Below are 19,608 nucleotides of genomic sequence, written 5' to 3'. Positions count from 1 at the left end.
TATTCATTTATCTATTGTTACCTATTCAGGAGTGTTTTGGGCCATATCTCAACGAGGAGAAACAGTTAATCATGTTATTTCTCATTTTTTTCAGCTATTACTGCTTTGGGTAAAACCTTCTTTTTAAAAACTGATAATGGCCTATTCTTCATTGGCCTTTTTGTAATTTTGTGACTCATGGGCTACCCTATAATTCCACAGGTCAAGCCATTGTGAAACGTGCTAATTGGTCCTTTAAGGGCTGTCTTCACAAATAATAAAAAAGGAGGGCTCTCAGGTACCCAATTTAGCATACCCCAATTTGGTGTGGGTAACACAACAGGTTAAAAGAGTTTTGCCTCCCCCTCTAGGGGGACGAGGATATGTTGTGCTTGCTTCTACAGGGCCTTGTGGATTCCAGCACATTGTGTTCGTCCAGCTAAGGATGCCGTGGTACCATTCCCCGAATCCAATTCCAGAGATTACCAAGATGACTCTACAGACAGCACAGCAGCCAATATGATCTCATCTGACCAGCTGTCCAGTGACGTGGGGAGACGTGAAAAAAACCTGACCACCAAAGCGCAACACGTGGAACAAATCCCTGAGAATTTATGCGCTGCCATCTTTGCGGTTTTAACTGCCGATTCCTTAGTCATCATTTGTTTATGTTTGATTGTTAATTGCTGCCCTTTAGCAGCAACAGCTGTCATCTCACCCAAACACTTGCTTGAACAGAGACTGAAGCAAAACCTATGGGTGCAGCTAGCTAATATCACACACACTAATGCTTTTGCTTATCTGAATCATATGACATGGAAAATTTGCTTTCTACATGCTTGGTTCCTGTTTGTACCCCATCTGTAGTAATTCAAAACTTCACTGGTTTGAGTAGATTGCTATTGAATGAAAACTTTAACTATAAGACTATATCTAGTTGGGGGTTGGCTACCTATGATCCATCCCCTGATGTAATTTCTTTGCACACTCCGATAGTAGTAGTTTCTGAGAATATAACGTGCGCAAAAGTAGTTAATTGTATATCTTCAAGTAAAAAACCTCACTGTCTTCATATTAGTTCACCTGCTTTAAATTGTACATCTTTTGAGGAGATTTCCTTTCACTTTGCTTATGTTTGGTTGCCGCAAGGTTGGTTTTTTACATGTGGCCAAGAAACTTTTAATTATATTCTTGCTAATATTAGTGAAGCACAGTGTTGTTTCAGCCAGTTAATTCCTGTTTTGCTTTCCAAGCAATAACTTCACTCAAGCCGTTTTTGACGCGGAGTCATGCTTAGACAGCACGTGTGACTCTGAGACAGCTTTGCTTAATAAAGTAGAATATGTAGCATTGGCTATATTTATAGGGCTTGCTGCTTGCACTTATCTTAATATTAATGCTATTGTGTGTAAATTGGCAAAAACAATTAATGCTACTTCTTTAGCTATTTTAGTAATTAATGTGTTGTTTCAATTTTTCAGATGAATCATGAACCATCCAGCACCAGCTCAATATTTTACACAATTTGGCCTCTGATTTCAAAATTGATACTTTAGAATCTTGGTGGGAAAGCTTTTGGGCTTGGTTGCCCACAGGCTTATTGGGAAATGTCCTACGTTATTTAGTCATTATTTGTGCTATTTTGATTGGTGGGTGCTGTTTTGTTCAGTGTTTTCCCTCCCTTTGCAATATATGCAGTATGTATCACAGCTTTTTGCCCTAAAACCCTCTTCCATACTGCCTCAGGGTCAAGTATATGCCCTGTATAAGCAATTGTAAGGATGTTCTTCTTTTGATTATGATTCTTTTATTAACCCCTCTTACTATACCTTGTCTAACAAAATAAAAAAGAGTGAGATGTAGAGGTTATACAAAGGTTATGTACAGACATGTGCAGCAAACTGCCATGATCTCAGTAACCGGTTACCTCAACATCTATGACCTCACCTAATTAGTAGAACCAGTCAGTACCAGGAACTATTGTGTTATGTAAAGCCTCTACCCTGGCTGGGTTGGTCTTAGAGATTGACTAGGAGAATAAGCCAATAAGATGTTGTTGCTACCTATGCTCTTGCTTTGCTTGTTGAAACTGTATAAAAAGCCAAATAAACTCTGCATAAGGCAGACAGACATTTTGGACACCACCTGCTGTGATGGATTTCTGAGACCAACACTGTGGAATACTATCATCGATATAGATTTGTTAATCTTGACCAAATCCAGTCTTTTGTAGTTGCTATAGAGGCTATTCATAATGTGTTACAGATTCTTTTGAATAATGTTGTTATGAACATAGGCCCAAATGATTTTGTTCAACTCCAGTTGGATGCAGAAGGGTTAAATCATCCTCTCTTTTCTCTTAGGAGGCGTGTGAATGATTTAAATGCTGATGATTTTCTGACAAGTGTTGAAAATCTACTTCAAAGTAAGGCAAAGATATTGGGGCGGGGTGGTGGTGTAATTTACAATTAGTGGTTAGCATCGTGAAGAACAAAGAGGGGGGATGGTTTAGGAAGTTAAACACTGTGCTGCTCACCAGAGTACTGGAGAAAAAAAGACAACACTTAGTAGATTTCAATGTGGAAGGTGAATTACTTTGTTTTGCTAGCTGTTTGCTCTGTCTGATTGATGCAGATGTTAGAAATCAATAAATTATTACCAGGGCCAGGGAACTTCACAGCAGACTGGGTATTTCCACAGAAAAAAGGATTGACTTTTCTCAGATACACATCTTTGAAGAATATTTACTTGTCACTATAAAGATATTGTTTTATATGCAGGACGGGTGGTGGTTTTTTGGCCTGCCACACTCTCTTTTATTTTCCTATGCTGTTTCATTAGTGTAGTAATTGGGAGGGGGAATAGTAAGGAGTAGAATTGTAGAATGCGTTGTTGTCATTCCATTCTAGAAGCTCAAGGTCATCTTTTGTCTCTGCAGCTCTGCATCTGACCGGAACTAGATGGGTGGAAATGCCAGTGTGGGCAAAGAAGATTGGACCATGTGATGGATTTATGGGTGTGGGGATAAGATCATGAACTTTCAACTGGGTGGAATCCCAGGAAGCTTTAGATTTGGGATTTCCACAGTTTGTTGCCAACATGTCTGTCTTATTAAATTGGAACTTTAAGGATAGCTCTGCCTTGGACTCTGATTTAATTCTGCATGATATTTGGAATGCTGACAGCAGGTTGAGGTGGAGAAGACACGCTGCTGTAGGTGCAAAGTGTCTTGTCGGTCTAAGGAATGTGTTGAAAGACACACACAACTCACAGCTTCCATATTCACCAGCTGGTTATTATTATTATTATTAACCCATCATTTTCATCTACGATGTGGACTATGTGGACTATTTCCATCTGCCTATCTCTACCAGGACTATTTCATCCGTTTCATCTGGATGTATGTGGTTTTGGCTAACTTACATTAACATCGACAGCACCCACTTGATGAGCGCTGGCCCTTTATTATGCTTTACTCGAGAGTAGACCTGCTGCTACTGCGAGAGTCCCCCCTCTCGCAGCTATGGCCTCCAGCCCTTTCAAGGGCCCACCTCGAGGACGGGTTTGTTAACCCAGAGAGGTGGAGGAAGCGTGCTTTAAGGGGTTTTTTAGTTAATTGTTTTTTAAAATTTATAAAGGGTTTTAAGGGTGGGGGGGGGAAGGACCAGATCAGGAGTGATAGTAGAGCCAGGCAATTAGGTGTGGTCGAAAGAGGAAGGAATGGAGCGGGTGAGGAAAGGGAGGATAACATTCCATTACAGGGCTCTTTGATACCAACGGTCGTGGGGAGGGGCAGGTGCGAGGACACATTAAGAACGCGCAGTCGGTTGGGAGACCGGGGTTTTTGGTCATTCCCGGTCGTTTGTACCAACCCCTGCATACTAGGTGGTCAGGTTCCACAGGCCCAAGGCCTGAGACTGCTGTTATGCAACGCGAGGTCCGTTGTTAATAAGGCCCCCCTCATTCATGATCTTATCTTGGAGGGGGAGCCGGACCTCGCAGGAATAACCGAGACCTGGTTGGGCTCCGAGGGAGGTTTACCCCTCGTTGAATTGTGCCCACCAGGTTATCGAGCATTTCATCAGCCTCGGGCCCAGGGGAGGGGCGGCGGGGTAGCAGTGATTATTCGGGAAGACCTTGAGCCGAGAGAGTTCACCGTGCCACAGACATCCGGGTGTGAGTCCCTTGTTGTGAGATGGGGCCCAGGGAGGCAGTTGGGCCTGCTGATAGTATACCTGGCTCCTCGCTATACATCAGCGGCCCTGCCTGAACTCCTTGAGCTGATCTCATCGGTGGCGATTGAGACCCCCAACCTTATAGTGATGGGGGATTTCAATCTGCCGTCGATGGGAGAAGCGTCTGAGGGGGTTCGGGAGTTCATGGCCTCCATGACAGCCATGGACCTGACCCAGTTAATTCAGGGCCCTACTCACGAGGGAGGCCACACGCTGGACCTTGTTTTTGTCTCAGGCCGGTGGATGAGTGATCAGGGAATAGGGGACTTAGCCATTACTCCCCTGTCATGGTCGGATCACTATCTTCTCCGGCTGGACTTCCCTGGTGCTACCCCACACCGCGAGGAGGCGGAACCGGAAGGTATTAGATGGTTCCGCCCCAAGCGCCTGTTGGAACCAGATAGGTTCCAGACGGAGCTTGGGCCACCTCCTGTGGATTTGACCCGCCCCCGAGTGGAGGACCTGGTAGACGCATGGAATAGTGCGACTACCGGGGCCCTGGACCGGGTGGCGCCTTTGCGGCCTCTCCTGCGGCGACGAACCACCCTGGCTCCCTGGTTTACCGAGGAGCTAAGGGTGATGAAACGCCAAAGGAGACGCCTAGAGAGTCGTTGGAGATCCTCTCGTTCCGAATTTGACCGAGCACAGGCACGAGCCTACTTGAGGACGTACCTTGTGGCATTAAGAGCGGCCAAACGTCAACATTGCGCCGCCCTTATTGCGTCTGCAGATAACCGCCCTGCCGCCTTGTTTCGGGTGACTCGTTCCCTCTTGTTTGAGAGGCCGCGGGAAGCCCCTTTACAGGGTAGAGCAGAGGAGTTTGGGAAATATCTACATGACAAAGTCGCTCAAATCCGGATGGGATGGACCCCCTTCAGTGGTTCAGTAGAGACGCCCGTGGCGAGTCTTGAGGGTCCGCTTTGGGAGGAGTTTGATTCGGTTGCCATCGAGGATTTGGACAGGTTGCGTGGACGTCTGCGACCCACCACATGTTTATTGGACCCGTGTCCCTCCTGGCTTGTACTGGCATCCTGGGAGGTTACACGTGACTGGCTCCTGGTCCTAGTGAACACTTCGTTGGGTGAGGGGTCTCTACCAGCCGCCTTGAAAGAGGCGATGGTGAGACCCCTGCTCAAGAAGTCTTCCCTGGACCCGACGGACCTAGTCAATTACCGTCCAGTCTCCAACCTTCCTTTTTTAGCGAAGGTTGTAGAGAGTGTGGTGGCACAGCAGTTCCCACGCCACCTGGAGGAAAATGATTATCTAGACCCGCGCCAGTCCGGCTTCCGACCCGGGCACAGCACGGAGACGGCCTTGGTCGCATTGGTGGATGATCTCTGGCGGGCCAGAGATAGGGGTTGTTCCTCTATCCTGGTCCTATTAGACCTCTCGGCGGCTTTCGATACCATCGACCATGGTATCCTGTTGCACCGGCTGGAGGGGTTGGGAGTCAGGGGCACCGTGTTACGGTGGTTTGGCTCCTACCTCACTGACCGGACGCAACGTGTGTTGGCAGGGGAGCAGAGATCGACCCGGAGGCCTCTCACATGTGGAGTGCCACAGGGTTCGGTACTCTCGCCTCTCCTGTTCAACACATACATGAAACCGCTGGGCGAGATCATCCGTGGTTTTGGGGTGGGATATCATCTGTATGCTGATGACACTCAGCTATACATCTCCACCCCAAACCACCCCAATGAGGCCATCGAAGTGATGTCCCGGTGTTTGGAGGCCGTACGGATCTGGATGGATGGCAACCGACTGAAACTCAACCCTTCCAAGACGGAGTGGCTGTGGCTTCCGGCGCCCCGGTTCAACCAGGTGTTTCCATCTCTGGCCATTGGGGGCGTGCAACTAGCCCCTATGGAACAGGTGCGCAATTTGGGCGTCCTCCTGGATGCCCGGCTGTCCATGGATGACCATGTAACAGCCGTGGCAAGGGGGGCGTTCCATCAGGTTCGCCTAATGCGCCAATTGCGCCCCTTATTGGACCGGGATGCCCTACGCACAGTCACCCATGCGCTGGTGACGTCTCGCCTGGACTACTGCAATGCTCTCTACATGGGGCTTCCTTTGAGATGCACTCGGAGACTACAGTTGGTCCAGAACGCGGCCGCGCGGGTGATCATGGGGAGGACTAGATTCTCCCCTGTAACACCTCTCCTGCGCGAGCTGCACTGGCTTCCTGTGGTCTTCCGAGTGCGTTTCAAGGTCTTGATTATGATCTTTAAAGCGCTCCATGGCACAGGGCCTAGTTACATGCAGGATCGCATCCTGCCCCACACATCCCTACGACCAATCCGCTCTCACAGAGAGGGACTTCTCCGGGTGCCGACCGCCAAACAGTGTCGGGGGGCGACACCCAGGAGCAGAGCCTTCTCTGTGATGGGCCCAGCCCTGTGGAATGACCTCCCCCGGGACATCAGGATTACTTCCGATCTCCGCTCCTTCCGTGTACAACTGAAAACCCACCTCTTCCAACTATCTGGCCTGGCTCAACCGTAATTTTCTCGTACTCCTCCTGACTGTCTGTTTTTTAACATTTTGAATTTGGATTGTACATGGGGTTTTGTAATTAGGGTATTTTAATGGTTTTTAATTGTCTATGTATTGTATCTGTTAACCTCCTCCGAACATGTGTGTCTTTGTACTTATGTATGTCATGGATTTATGTAAATGTTATATGTTTTTTACTCCATTGTACGCCGCCCCGAGTCCTTTTCGGAAAGGGAGCGGCTAATAAATTTAAATTATTATTATTATTATTATTATTATTATTATTATTATTATTATTATTATTATTATGGAGGGAAAAGTTGACTGTAAGAATAAAGAATATTGTGCAACGTGTGGAGTTTACGTCTTTACCCCCCCACAAAAAGTGCAAGGAAGTCAAGTGTGGGGAGTGCTCTGAGAAGGTTGAAAGCTTGGAAGTGCATTTATGCTTTCTAAAATCATTGGACTGACTGTGAATTGGAGAAAGATACATCATTTATGATTTTGAATGCTGCCAAGAGACAGGCACCCATATACCTAACTATTCGTGCGCCAGGGATATGTTGAAGGATGGGGATGATAAAGATGTTGTGAGTTGGGATTGTTATGGTGTTAGATGCCCAGAGCAGTTTGTAAAGAAATTTATAAATCATAAGTTTAAAGGATGTACTTTTATCGCTCACAACGCCAAAGGTTATGACGGGTACCTAGTACTGAGACAGCTGATCCGTGAAAAGGTTAGGGTTCAACTTATAAGTCGGGGGGGGGGGGGGAACGGGACTTCTGTGTATTACCCTTCCAGGTTGTAAGATTCGGTTTATTGATAGCCTCTCACTTTTACCGCTTAAATTAAGCAAATTACCCAAGGCTATGGGGTTTCAAGGCAGTAAAGGATATTTCCCCCACTTGTTCAATACAATGGCCAATCAAGACTATGTGGGACCACTCCCTGAAACCAAGCATTACAGCCCGGAAACCATGATGCCCGCGGAGAGAGAAGAATTCCTGAAATGGCACGTTGCTAATAGAGGTAATGTGTTTAAACTAAAGAAGGCTCTGGCTTACTATTGCAGACAGGGTGTAGATATATTAAGAGAGGCCTGTATTCGATTTAGGGATCAGGTGATGAAAATGGCTGAGCATGAGTGCCACAGTGGGGTCGGAGGGGGGGATATTGTTGAGGAGATTCGATGCATTGACCCCTTCCAATATATCACATTGGCATCTGTCTGCATGGCACAGTACCTGTTCGTGTATTTGAAAAGCAATATCATTGCTTTAGATCCATTGGACAGTTATCACAAGACACAGAAAAGGTATTCAGCTCCAGCAATTCAATGGTTGTTGCATATAGAGCACACTGAGATTCTCAATATTCAGCATGCTCTGAAGGGTGGTGAAAAGCAAGTAGGCAAATATTTTTTGGATGGTTTTGCTGTCATAAATGAAACCCCCACGGCTTTTGAATTTCACGGTTGTTTTTTTCATGGGTGCGCTGTCTGCTACTCTGAAAAAGACTTCAACAAATTACTTGATTCAACATATGGTAGCCTGCACAACCGTACTAGGATTAAGGAAGAGTACCTCAGGGACCATGGTTATGCTGTGCGCTGCATCTGGGAACACGAATGGCGGGCCATGGTGGAGGATGACACCTCTTTGAAGCAGTTTCTAGTTGAGAATAAGCTTCCAACTCCTTTGAATCCTCGAGATGCTTTTTTTGGTGGTAGAACAAATGCTACATGCCTGTACTACAAACCAAAACCTGGTGAACAAATCTTATACTATGATTTCACCAGTTTGTACCCTTTTGTGAATAAGACCAAGGAGTACCCAATTGGGCACCCACAAATCATCTATCAAAACTTTGGGGACATAAAGCAATATTTTGGGTTAGCCAAAGTCAAAGTGTACCCACCAAGGAATCTCTATTTCCCAGTCCTACCTCACAAATCAGGGGGCAAATTAATGTTTAGTTTGTGTGCAACCTGCACAGAAAAACTGCAAACCTCCCCCTGTAAACACAATGATGAGGAAAGAGCCCTGACTGGGACTTGGTGTACTGTTGAATTGAATGTAGCCTTAGAAAAAGGTTACAGAATTGTTGAAATCTACAAGATCTGGCATTTTGAAAGAACACCAAATGACTTATTTTCAGGTTATATGAACACGCATCTCAGACAGAAACAGGAGGCCAGTGGTTACCCTGACTGGTGCAAAACAGATCATGATAAAGAGCAATATATTTAGGATTATGAAAAGATGGAAGGTGTCCGCTTATGATGTGACCACATTGAAGTAAATCCTGCTAAAAGACAGATTGCCAAACTCTTTTTAAATTTGTTGTGGGGCAAGTTTGGCCAGAGCACCAATCACCTGACCATATCTGTGGTGTTAAACCCTGAAGATTTATTCAAATATCTTTTTGTGCCCTATTATGATGTTTCCTCATTTGTGGATACAGAGACAGCTGTTGTGATGTGGAAAACAGCCAAGAACCACCCTACCAAATCCACATGCACTAATGTATTCATTGCTAGCTTTACAACAGCTTATGCATGGCTGGAATTACACAGGCTACTGAATGGGCTGGGCGATAGATGCCTGTAACATGACACCGATTCAGTCATCTTTGTAAGTAGAGAGGGGGTCTGGACACCCCCTTTGGGTGATTATTTAGGACAACTGGCAAGCGAAATTCCACCAAACACTACAATAACAGAGTTTGTTGCGGCTGGCCCCAAAACGTATGCTTATGCTTTGTCCAACGGTGAAGCAGTGGTAAAGGTGAAGGGAATCGTGCTAAATTGTGGTAATAGCAGTAAAGTTAATTTTGACAGCTTGAAAGATTTGGTAGATGATTATTGTTTGTCTGATGCAGAGCGAAAAAAAGAGATCAGGGTAGAACAGTTGGGGATTGTCAGGGTTAAGAAACAGTGGACCCTAGAAACGCGGGTCCTCTGAAAAACTCTAAAAGTAGTGCATAATAAAAGGTTATTAAAGAGTGAGGATCACTGTATGCTGCCTTACGGTTATTAAGGATTATGGAAAATATTGCACAATTTGTACAGCCTTTCTCCTGTATTATAAGTGGACCATCCAATTCTGGCAAATCTTTTTTTATCAAACAAATGTTAGAACATGGTGATGTGGCATTGTCTCAAAGGCCTCAAAATATTGTATGGTTTTATAGCAACCTCTGTACAAAAAACTGCTTAATAAATTTCCTTATATTAAGTTTATGGAAGGTCTTCCGTCTTCTTTTGAAGATGATGATTTGTTTCCGCCAAATTAAATCTCTCTAGCCATGATAGATGATCTCATGGCATCGGCCGGTGACAGCGACCAAATAGAGAAGGCTTTTACACAGTACGTTCATCACAGAAACCTGAGCATTATTCTCATACTACAAAACCTGTTTTTTCAAGGTAAGAAAATGAGAACAATAGCTCTGAATTCCAAATATTTGGTTTTATTCAGAAGCCCCCATGATCAGATGCAAATTGTCACACTGGCCAGGCAGATGTATCCCACTAACACAGAGTATTTTTTAGAAGTATTCCAAGATGCCACTCACAAACCACATGGGTACCTATTCATAGATTTGGCAGCCACCATTCCAGAATCCTATAGGTTGAGAACAGGCCTCTTCCCCCCTGATTGGCCTACTGTTTACACAATGAAAAAGAAGTGTAAAAAGTTGTAGCCCAGTTACCTTAGCACTAGTTCATTTAAGATGTCAGAGAGGGTACATAGAAATTGGGGGCTTTTAAAAATCTTAGTAAAGGTCAGACCAAGACAGAGAAAAGCCATCTTATGCAATGCTAATAATGACCTGGTGGGGGCAATAGCAGAAATAGTACTGAACACCCTAAAAGGAAATCTTCCTCTGAAACCTTCACAATTCCGGTCTCTAAAGAGAAAGAAAGGTGTCATTAAAAAGTTGAGTGATAGAAAGTTTTCACTCAAAAAGAAGTAGCAGATCATACTTCAGTCGGGTGGTTTTATAGGTTCCTTACTAGGGACAGCTATTCTGCTGTTGACTAGCCTGTTAGCTGGATAAACCATGGACCATGCTGATAAAATGTATCTGGTGTCGCGTCATCAGATGGATCAGCTACAGGGCAGGACACCTACTATGGGGGCTACAGCCACTAACCGGTTGGACGATGCAATGCGCACCATTCTCCAGAGACATGATTTGTGTGAGGATGACAAGATTAAGTTCTACAATTCTGCACTGCAGCAGTATCTAAGACTGACCAGGCAAAATGAGTCTGAAAAGGACAAACTGAATCTCATTTATCCACCGGGAGAACCTCGGCCACTTCCAACATTAGCAGAACAGCCGCCACAGCCATCTCCACAGGACACAGTGATGGATGAGATCCTAAGCGGTGTGAGAGCCCGTTATAGGAAAAATGCAGAACTTTTGCTGAACAAAATGAAACAGCACCAGGACATCTCTACCTTTTTATACAAAGGTGTCCCTATTCCTGGTACTAATATTTTAGACTTGGTGAAAGGCGCCTCGCAACATCGAGCCCCTACTGAGAAGCAGAAACCTAAAGGAAGGGATGATTTTATAAATGCTATGGCTGAGGTGAATGTTCCAACTTCTGTGTTGGGGTCTACTGCCATTAAAGAGCAAATAGAAAAGTTGAAAGATACTCTGGTTGTTAAGGATGAAACTGCTGCTTGCCCCGTCTCTGTTATGACAGCACCTTTTGGGGCTCAGAAGCCTCTGTTTACAGGCACCCCCTCTAGCCCTTGGACATTAAATTCTAGAAGTAGGCTCAGGTTTGGTGACTGGCTCAATTTGTAAAATGAATAAAAACACAGTGATACAAATGAAAATGTTTAAGTCTTTTTCTTTATTTTACAGTAAGGCAGACATGCCTGCATGCACTGGTGATGGTTACAGGTTCCAAGCCCCCTCCCCACCTTGATCATTTTTAATATCGGCATTGGAGTACATCTTTAAAATATTTTCATAGGTCATTCCTTTAGTACGGTTCAGTAGAAAAAACACACAGTGTTGTCCGCAGGTCACAGCACTGGGGTGTTGCAGTTGCCGTTGGTGAAATGTGTACTTCTCAGTTTGCTGCTCTAAAAACATCACTATGGAGCCAGGAAAGTCAGGGCTATCCGGAGGTCTTCCATAAGAATAAAAGAAATTGCCATATCCAGGAGATGGGAAGTAGAAGGCCAGCCAGTGTTCACCAGGAAGAGTATGAGGATGGGTATTTATGATTAATCCAAAAGGTCTTTTGGAGATTTGTCTCTGGGATAGCAGGTCACAAGGGTAAACCCCTAGAAAGGCAGAATTTCCAGAGAACAAGTGGAGGAGCTGCTGTGTGTCCATACATATAATCAAAAAGCACATTACTTGTGTGACTTATTTCAATAAGGTTTTCAAAGATTGCATAGAGAATCATGTTGACTGTGTTGGGGAGGGGCTGTGCAAATCTAATTTCGACTCTGAGTTTACCGTTCCTGATCAAAGAATAGTGCTCAGAGCACCCCTGATCAGGACTCAAGTCAAAACAATACAAAGTATACCCTCAGTTAAACTCTTCCCGGCTGATTAACATCAGCCTCTCTTTCATGCCTTGCCTGTTGCTTGCACCATCTACATGTACTCTCTCACAAAAAGACCATGCTCATAATCAAGCTGAAGAGGCTTTGTGGGGATCTGCTCGCCATCACAATGCAGGGCACAAAATTGACATTGCCGTGTTGAAAATTGAACAGGTTTCTTTCATAATCCCCACTAAAAGATGCATTGTCCACAAACCCAATCACTAATTGTTTAGGCAACTGCCCCAGAAATAGATTTTCCTGCTTACACACAAGACTACCTGTGGGGATGCTGTAAACCTTCATCCCCACTTGATCAATGGAGTATTTGGCATTGGAGGTGAGCAAAGCTTCTGGATGGCCAAGGCGCACTCCAGGGGCTACTTTTACATGTTTTACAAAGAGAGAAGCCACGAGGAGTTGCACTTTGTAATTCTAATTGCAATCCTTCATCACGCAAAATTCATTTCTGCTTCTTGTGAGTTTGACTTTCACATCAACACCATTAATTAGCAGTCTGTCTTGAAAAAACAGATTGCTATGCAGAGGCCCAAGCAGGTCCCATTTACAACTACCGGCCGTGTGTCTTGCTCTCGCTTTGAAACCAGAGTTCCCAGAGGCTGTCAGTAGGGTACTCTCCATGAGGTCTGATTCATCTTTGTAAAAAACCCCAGAAGTAAATTGGGTACCCAGCACATCACCACCAAAGAGAATCAGTTCAATTAGGGCCTGATAAGAATAGCAATGATGGCTCTGTGTAATGAGCCAATCTTCCAAGGTAACATCCAGCTGGTTAAACAGTGATGCTATGGGGTAGTTGGTCAGGGCCACCCTTGCCCCATCATCAATATCCGACCCGTCAGCCTTTACAATCTTGCAACCCACATACAGCAGGGTGTTGTTTAAATCCGTGTAATGCTCACCATGCCCTGTGATGAAAAATTCCAGGGGGGCATTGGCCGTTAGCGCTGATAAAGGAGGGATCTCGACATAGGTACTGTTTTCAATACTGGTCTGCATAGGCGCCAGTTGAAAAAGATCCAGGTCAGATTTAACACATTCCTCTGAAGCAGAATGAATAAATGACATAATGTATTAGAATATGTCTTCCTTGTCACAGGGTTTCCTCTTCTGCACACGTCTCCTCTTGGTATGACAGGGCTTTTTCAAAAGTCTTCTCTTTTTAAATGGAATAGGTGGACCCAATTCGTAATTCTTCCTGGCTATGACCAGCCCTGATCCATCCTGCCCACTCTCAACAACACGGAATACAAGATGCCCCGCAACATCTCTGGCAATGATTTTGGCAGCAGATTTCACATGCGGTGTCAGCCTCTGTTTCGCATTTGCTTTCGGCTGCCATTGAAATGGGGAGGGGGGCTGGTATTTGGGAGAGATTGTAAAGTGGGAGTATTGGTCAAACCGTCTACAGTGCATGCTGAAGATTAGCGGTTGATGTCGGTCAAGGCCGACAAACCTAGACCGGGTAAGCCTTTGAATTGGACTATGGAGTGTCAAGCCACTTTCGAGAAATTAAAGCGACTCTTCGCAGCTGAACCCATTTTGAAACACCCAGATATGGAGGCACCATTTATCATTCAAGCTGATGCCAGTGATATGGCAGTGGGGGCAGTATTACTTCAAACGAACGCTGATGGAAAATTGTAGCCATGTGCTTACACCTCTTGCAAACTCACAGAGACAGAGAGGCGATGGGCTATATGGGAAAAGGAAGCTTTTGCAGTCCGACGGGCTTTAATGACCTAGTGACATTTCCTAGAGGGGGCAAAACACCCTTTTGAAGTATGGACTGATCATAAAAATTTGGAAGCTTTGAAGACCCCCCGTAAACTATCTCCTAAACAGGTGTGTTGGGCGCAACATTTCAACCATTTCAACTTTACCCTCAAGTACATTCCGGGGGGGGGGGGGAGAACTTCATGGCTGATGCTTTGTCTCGGCTTCCCCAATACAACAGCTCTAAGCTGAGCATAGTTCACCCAGTCATCCCAGTAAAAGCCTAGCTGCTCCGGTGATTACTAGAAGCCAAGGCATTTCCAATTTAGAGGTCACGATGGACCTCATGTGCAAACTCAAGGAGGGCTTTGAGTCCGATAACTGGTTCAAACAACATTCAAATGAATGCATTATGAAGGATGGACTGGCTTGGGTAGGAGCTAACTTATATGTTCCTGCGGACCTGAAAACTATTGTTCTTCAACGGGCCCATGATTCGAGAATGGCAGGCCATTTTGGATTTGTAAAGACTTTACATCTGGTTAAGAGACAATTTTGGTGGCCTTCACTGAAAAAAGACATTGAGTTCTACATAGCGACCTGTCCCGTTTGTGCTGCTGCAAAACACCCACCGGGAAAACCCCAGGGCCTTCTCCAAAGTGTGGCCCGCCCTGAGGCCCCATGGAAGGAGATATCGATGGACTTCATTGTTGAGTTGCCAGAGAGTTTAGGAAACACCGTGATTTGGGTAATTACTGACCTGTTTTCCAAACAAGTTCATTTTGTACCCTGTTCCAAAATCCCATCAGCTAAATCGTTAGCTGTTGTTTATTTCACATGTATATCACTTACATGGAGTACCTGAACGCATAATTTCGGATAGGGGGTCCAGTTCACCTCCCTTTTCTGGAAGGAGTTTCTGAAGCTAATTGGCTCCGCCCAGGGCCTAAGCTCCGCCCACCATCCTCAGACTAACGGGGTTTGTGAATGGACTAATTCTGTTTTGGAACAGTACCTCTGGTGTTTCATCAATTATCAACAAGATAACTGGGCTGAACTGTTACCACATGCTGAGGTGGCATACAACAACTCGGTGCACAGCAGTACCAGCTTGACACCTTTTAGAGTTGTGTTTGGACAGGACTTTGTACCGATTCCTGAATTGCCTCGAGAGAAACCGCAAATTTTGTCCCTCTCCGAGTGGAGTGACCAGCTTCGCCAAATTTGGCCCATGACCCGCCAGGCATTGGAGGCTGCTCACCGGGCACACAAGAAACAGGTTGACAAAAAGAGGGTGAAACAAAGGGAGTACAAAGTCGGAGATCCAGTATTTTTGTCCACCAAGTTTCTACAAACCACCCAGCAATCAAAGAAACTGGGGCCGAAGTATGTTGGTCCTTTCCCTATTGTAAAAATCATTAATCGTGTCTCTGTACGATTGGAGTTACGAAAGCATCTAAAGTGGATTTATCCTGTATTTCATGTCAACCTGTTGAAACCTGAGCACATTTCTTCTTTTTGTGTGCCCCTACCTCCGCCCCCTGCCCCTCTTCTTATTGAGGGGGAGCAACATTTTGAGGTTAAGGAAATCTTGGATTCCAGGAAACATAGGAATCAAATTCAATATCTGGTGTCCTGGAAACATTTCCCCCCCTCCCAGGCTGAGTGGGTGGATAAATCTCATGTTAGGGCTCCTAGACTCTTACAGAAGTTTTACGCTAAGTACCCTGATAAGCCTTGACCATATTTACATCACACATGTCTTATGTTGTTTTTTCTATTGTTTTATTTTTCTTGCAGGGGTGACTTCTTTTCCTGAAGGAGGGCCAGATGTCAGCCTCTGTTTCGCTATTTGCTTTCGGCTGCCATTGAAATGGGGAGGGGGGGGCTGGTATTTGGGAGGGGAAGCTTTTTTACAGGAGAGATTGTAAAGTGGGAGTATTGGTCAAACCGTCTACTGCGCATGCTGAAGATTAGTGGTTGGTGTCGGTCAAGGCCAACCGTCCGCATACCTTCCTGATGATGCTCCTTGAAGATGGGACTCACATGACACCTAAGGGATTTGCAGATTGGACACTGGGATGAGGGTTGCCAGGGGGAGGGGGTTGGTCACATATTGATATGTATGATTTCGCGTGCTTATGCCTCAGATCTTGCTTTGCTTTTCATAACCTATAACTATAACCTATAACTATCTTTTCATAACCAGTAAAAGTACTCTTAATTCTGAAAAATGGAGTTGCGGCTTAATGATTTCTAATCCTCACCTCAAAAAAGGCATTGCTTTTCAAAAAGGTCCATGGAACAACCCACCTAAACTGGTCCCGTACATAATTGGGGCTCCTCAGAAGTCTGGAAGGCCTCCCCTGGCTTGTGCCCTGTAGTAAGCCACGTAGTCTTGAGGTCTCCCGTGCTCCTTGATTACAACCATCCTTCACTTTTCCAAGGCCTAAAATGAAGCTTGACAATCACCTTCCCATGATAAAAATGCACGTTTTTTTCCTGGTCGGTTTTGATTTCTATAGTAACGGTATCGATGTGATGTTTGCTGACTGGCACATAATGTGGACAGTCATAGGTCATTGTGATGAAATCATTGTCTTGCACTCGCACAGGCACACAGCTTAGTAATGGCACATAGAAGTCACCTACTATCTGGAGCTCTACAATGTCTGTGTAAACATATAAGGTGCTGAATCCAGGGAACATACCTAACAGATGTCCATGTTCTCCACTAACTAGAATGGTATGAGGTTCATCTCCTTTAAGATTAATTTTTCAACCCTCTGAATCATAATGTAGGGTTGTCTTAGGTCAGGGGTGTCCAAACTTGGGAACTTTAAGACTTGTGGACTTCAACTTCCAGAATTCCCCAGCCAGCATGGCTGGCTGGGGAATTCTGGGAGTTGAAGTCCACAAGTCTTAAAGTTCCCAAGTTTGGACACCCCTGTCTTAGGTCCATCCTTGACATTTGATATAAGCTTGTTCATATTTTCTAACAGTTGTCGGATGCTATTATAGTAACCGCTTCTCAAAGAAAAATGTCATTTCTGTCTCTCGTTAGTAATTTAATACAATACAATACAATAGCAGAGTTGGAAGGCAACTTGGAGGTCTTCTAGTCCAACCCCCTACCTAAGCAGGAAACCCTATACCATTTCAGAGAAATGGCTATCCAGCATCTTCTTAAAGACTTCCAGTGTTGGGGCATTCACAACTTCTGGAGGCAAGCCGTTCCGCTGATTAATTGTTCTAACTGTCAGGAAATTTCTCCTCAGTTCTAAGTTGCTTCTCTCCTTAATTCGTTTCCACCCATTGCTTCTTGTTCTGCCCTCAGGTGCTTTGGAGAATAGTTTGACTCCCTCTTCTTTGTGGCAACCCCTGAGATATTGGAAGACTGCTATCATGTCTTCCCTAGTCCTTCTTTTCATTAAACTAGACATACCAAGTTCCTGCAACTGTTCCTCATATGTTTTAGCCTCCAGTCCCCTAATCATCTTTGTTGCTCTTCTCTGCACTCTTTCTAGAGTCTCCACATCTTTTTACATCGTGGCGACCAAAACTGAATGCAGTATTCCAAGTGTGGCCTTACCAAGGCATTATAAAGTGGTATTAACACTTCACGTGATCTTGATTCTATCCCTCTGTTGATGCAGCCTCGAAATGTGTTGGCTTTTTTGGCAGCTGCTGACTCATATTTAAATGGTTGTCCACTAGGATTCCAAGATCCCTCTCACAGTTACTACTATTGAGCAAGGTACCACCTATACTGTACCTGTGCATTCTGTTTTTCTTTCCTAAATGTAGAACCTTACTTTTTTCACCATTGAATTTCATTTTGTTAGATAGTGCCCAATGTTCAAGTTTGTCAAGATCCTTCTGTATCTTAAGCCTATCTTCTGGAGTGTTGGCTATTCCTGCCATCTTGGTGTCATCTGCAAATTTGATGAGTTCCCCATTTATTCCCTCATCCAGATCATTGATGAAGATGTTGAAGAGTACTGGGCCTAAAACAGAGCCTTGGGGTACTCCACTGCATACTTCCCTCCATGAAGATGCAGTTCCATTGAGGACGTTGAGTGCGGTTGGTCAGCCAGTTACGAATCCATCTGGTGGTGATGCTGTCTAACCCACATTCTTCTACTTTATCTAGTAGTAGGTTATGGTCTACCTTATCAAATGCCTTACTGAAGTCCAAGTAAACTATATCGACGGCATTCCTCTGGTCCACTAATTTTGTCACTTTGTTGAAGAATGCAATAAGATTAGTCTGGCATGATCTGTTTTTGGCAAACCCATGTTGGCTTTTCGCTATTACTTTGTTTACTTCTAGGTGTTCCCTAATTCGTTGCTTGATTATCTGTTCCAGAATTTTCCCTGGTATTGAGGTCAGGCTTATAGGTCTGTAGTTTCCTGGATCTGTTTTTTTCCCTTTTTTGAAGATGAGAATCACATCAGCTCTTTTCCAGTCCTCTGGCAGTTCCCCGGTGCTGCAGGATCTCTGAAAGATATAGTTCAGTGGTTCTGAGATCTTGTCTGCCAGTTCCTTCAGAACCCTGGGGTGTAATCCATCCGTTCCTGGTGATTTGAACTCGTCTAGGGTAGACAGGTGCTCACTCACTTTCTTCCCTATTTCAATTGTGTTCCTAATCTGATTTATATATATATATATATATATATATATATATATATATATATATATATATGTATGTATGTATGTATGTATGTATGTATGTATGTATGTATGTATGTATGTATGTATGTATGCATGCATGCCTGCGTATATGTATATGTATATGTATATGTATATGTATATGTATATGTATATGTATATGTATATGTATATGTATATGTATGTATATATGTATGTATTTGTGTTACAACCCCTGGTATGCCCAAATATGGGAGGGAGCTCACTACTCCCTCTTTCTGTCATTCGGCTCATCACAGAAAACCATCCAGACAGAAGCCCATATTTTTATTTTTAATGTTGCCTTTTTATATTTGTGTTGTATTTGTACTGATAAATAAATAAAGGGAGACTAGTATAGATCTATTTCGAGCTAATTAGCTCTCATCAGCTAGCCATACCCTTACTGGGATTTGAACCTGGGCTGTATTATATCTTAGGCAGGAGTCTTAGCCACTTACAACACTCACTTTACAACACAAATATAAAAAGGCAACATTAAAAATAAAAATATGGTTTTCTGCCTGCATGGTCTTCTGTGATGAGCCGAAGGACAGAAAGAGGGAGTAGTGACCTTCCTCCCATATTTAGGCATACCAGGGGTTGTAACACAAATACATACCTATTTCCCTGGCTCAACTAATAAGGAGGCGAGCCTGTGGCTTAGTGGCTAAGACTCCTGCCTAAGATATAATACAGCCCAGGTTCAAATCCCAGTAAGGGTATGGCTAGCTGATGAGAGCTAATTAGCTCGAAATAGATCTATACTAGTCTCCCTTTATTTATTTATCAGTACAAATACAACAAACACACACACACACACACACACACACACACACACACACACACACACACACACACACACATATATATATATATATATATATATAT

The 19,608-nt window shown here is 44.3% G+C and overlaps 1 long non-coding RNA gene across 1 annotated transcript in view; it reads left to right on the top strand.

Annotated features, from left to right (window-relative positions):
- Positions 1–3,247, top strand: part of LOC309400370 — a 74,648-nt gene extending 71,401 nt beyond the window's left edge. The window contains exons 2-3 of the long non-coding RNA XR_014176647.1: positions 2,343–2,404; positions 2,918–3,247. This is a non-coding gene — a long non-coding RNA (uncharacterized lncRNA). The remainder of the gene's footprint in view (positions 1–2,342; positions 2,405–2,917) is intronic.
- The last annotated feature ends 16,361 nt before the right edge of the window (positions 3,248–19,608 follow it).

Source organism: Natrix helvetica, assembly GCF_964273705.1.
Source record: "Natrix helvetica genome assembly, chromosome: W".
Taxonomy (NCBI): Eukaryota; Metazoa; Chordata; class Lepidosauria; order Squamata; family Natricidae; genus Natrix; species Natrix helvetica.
This window is presented reverse-complemented; position numbering and strand designations above follow the sequence as displayed.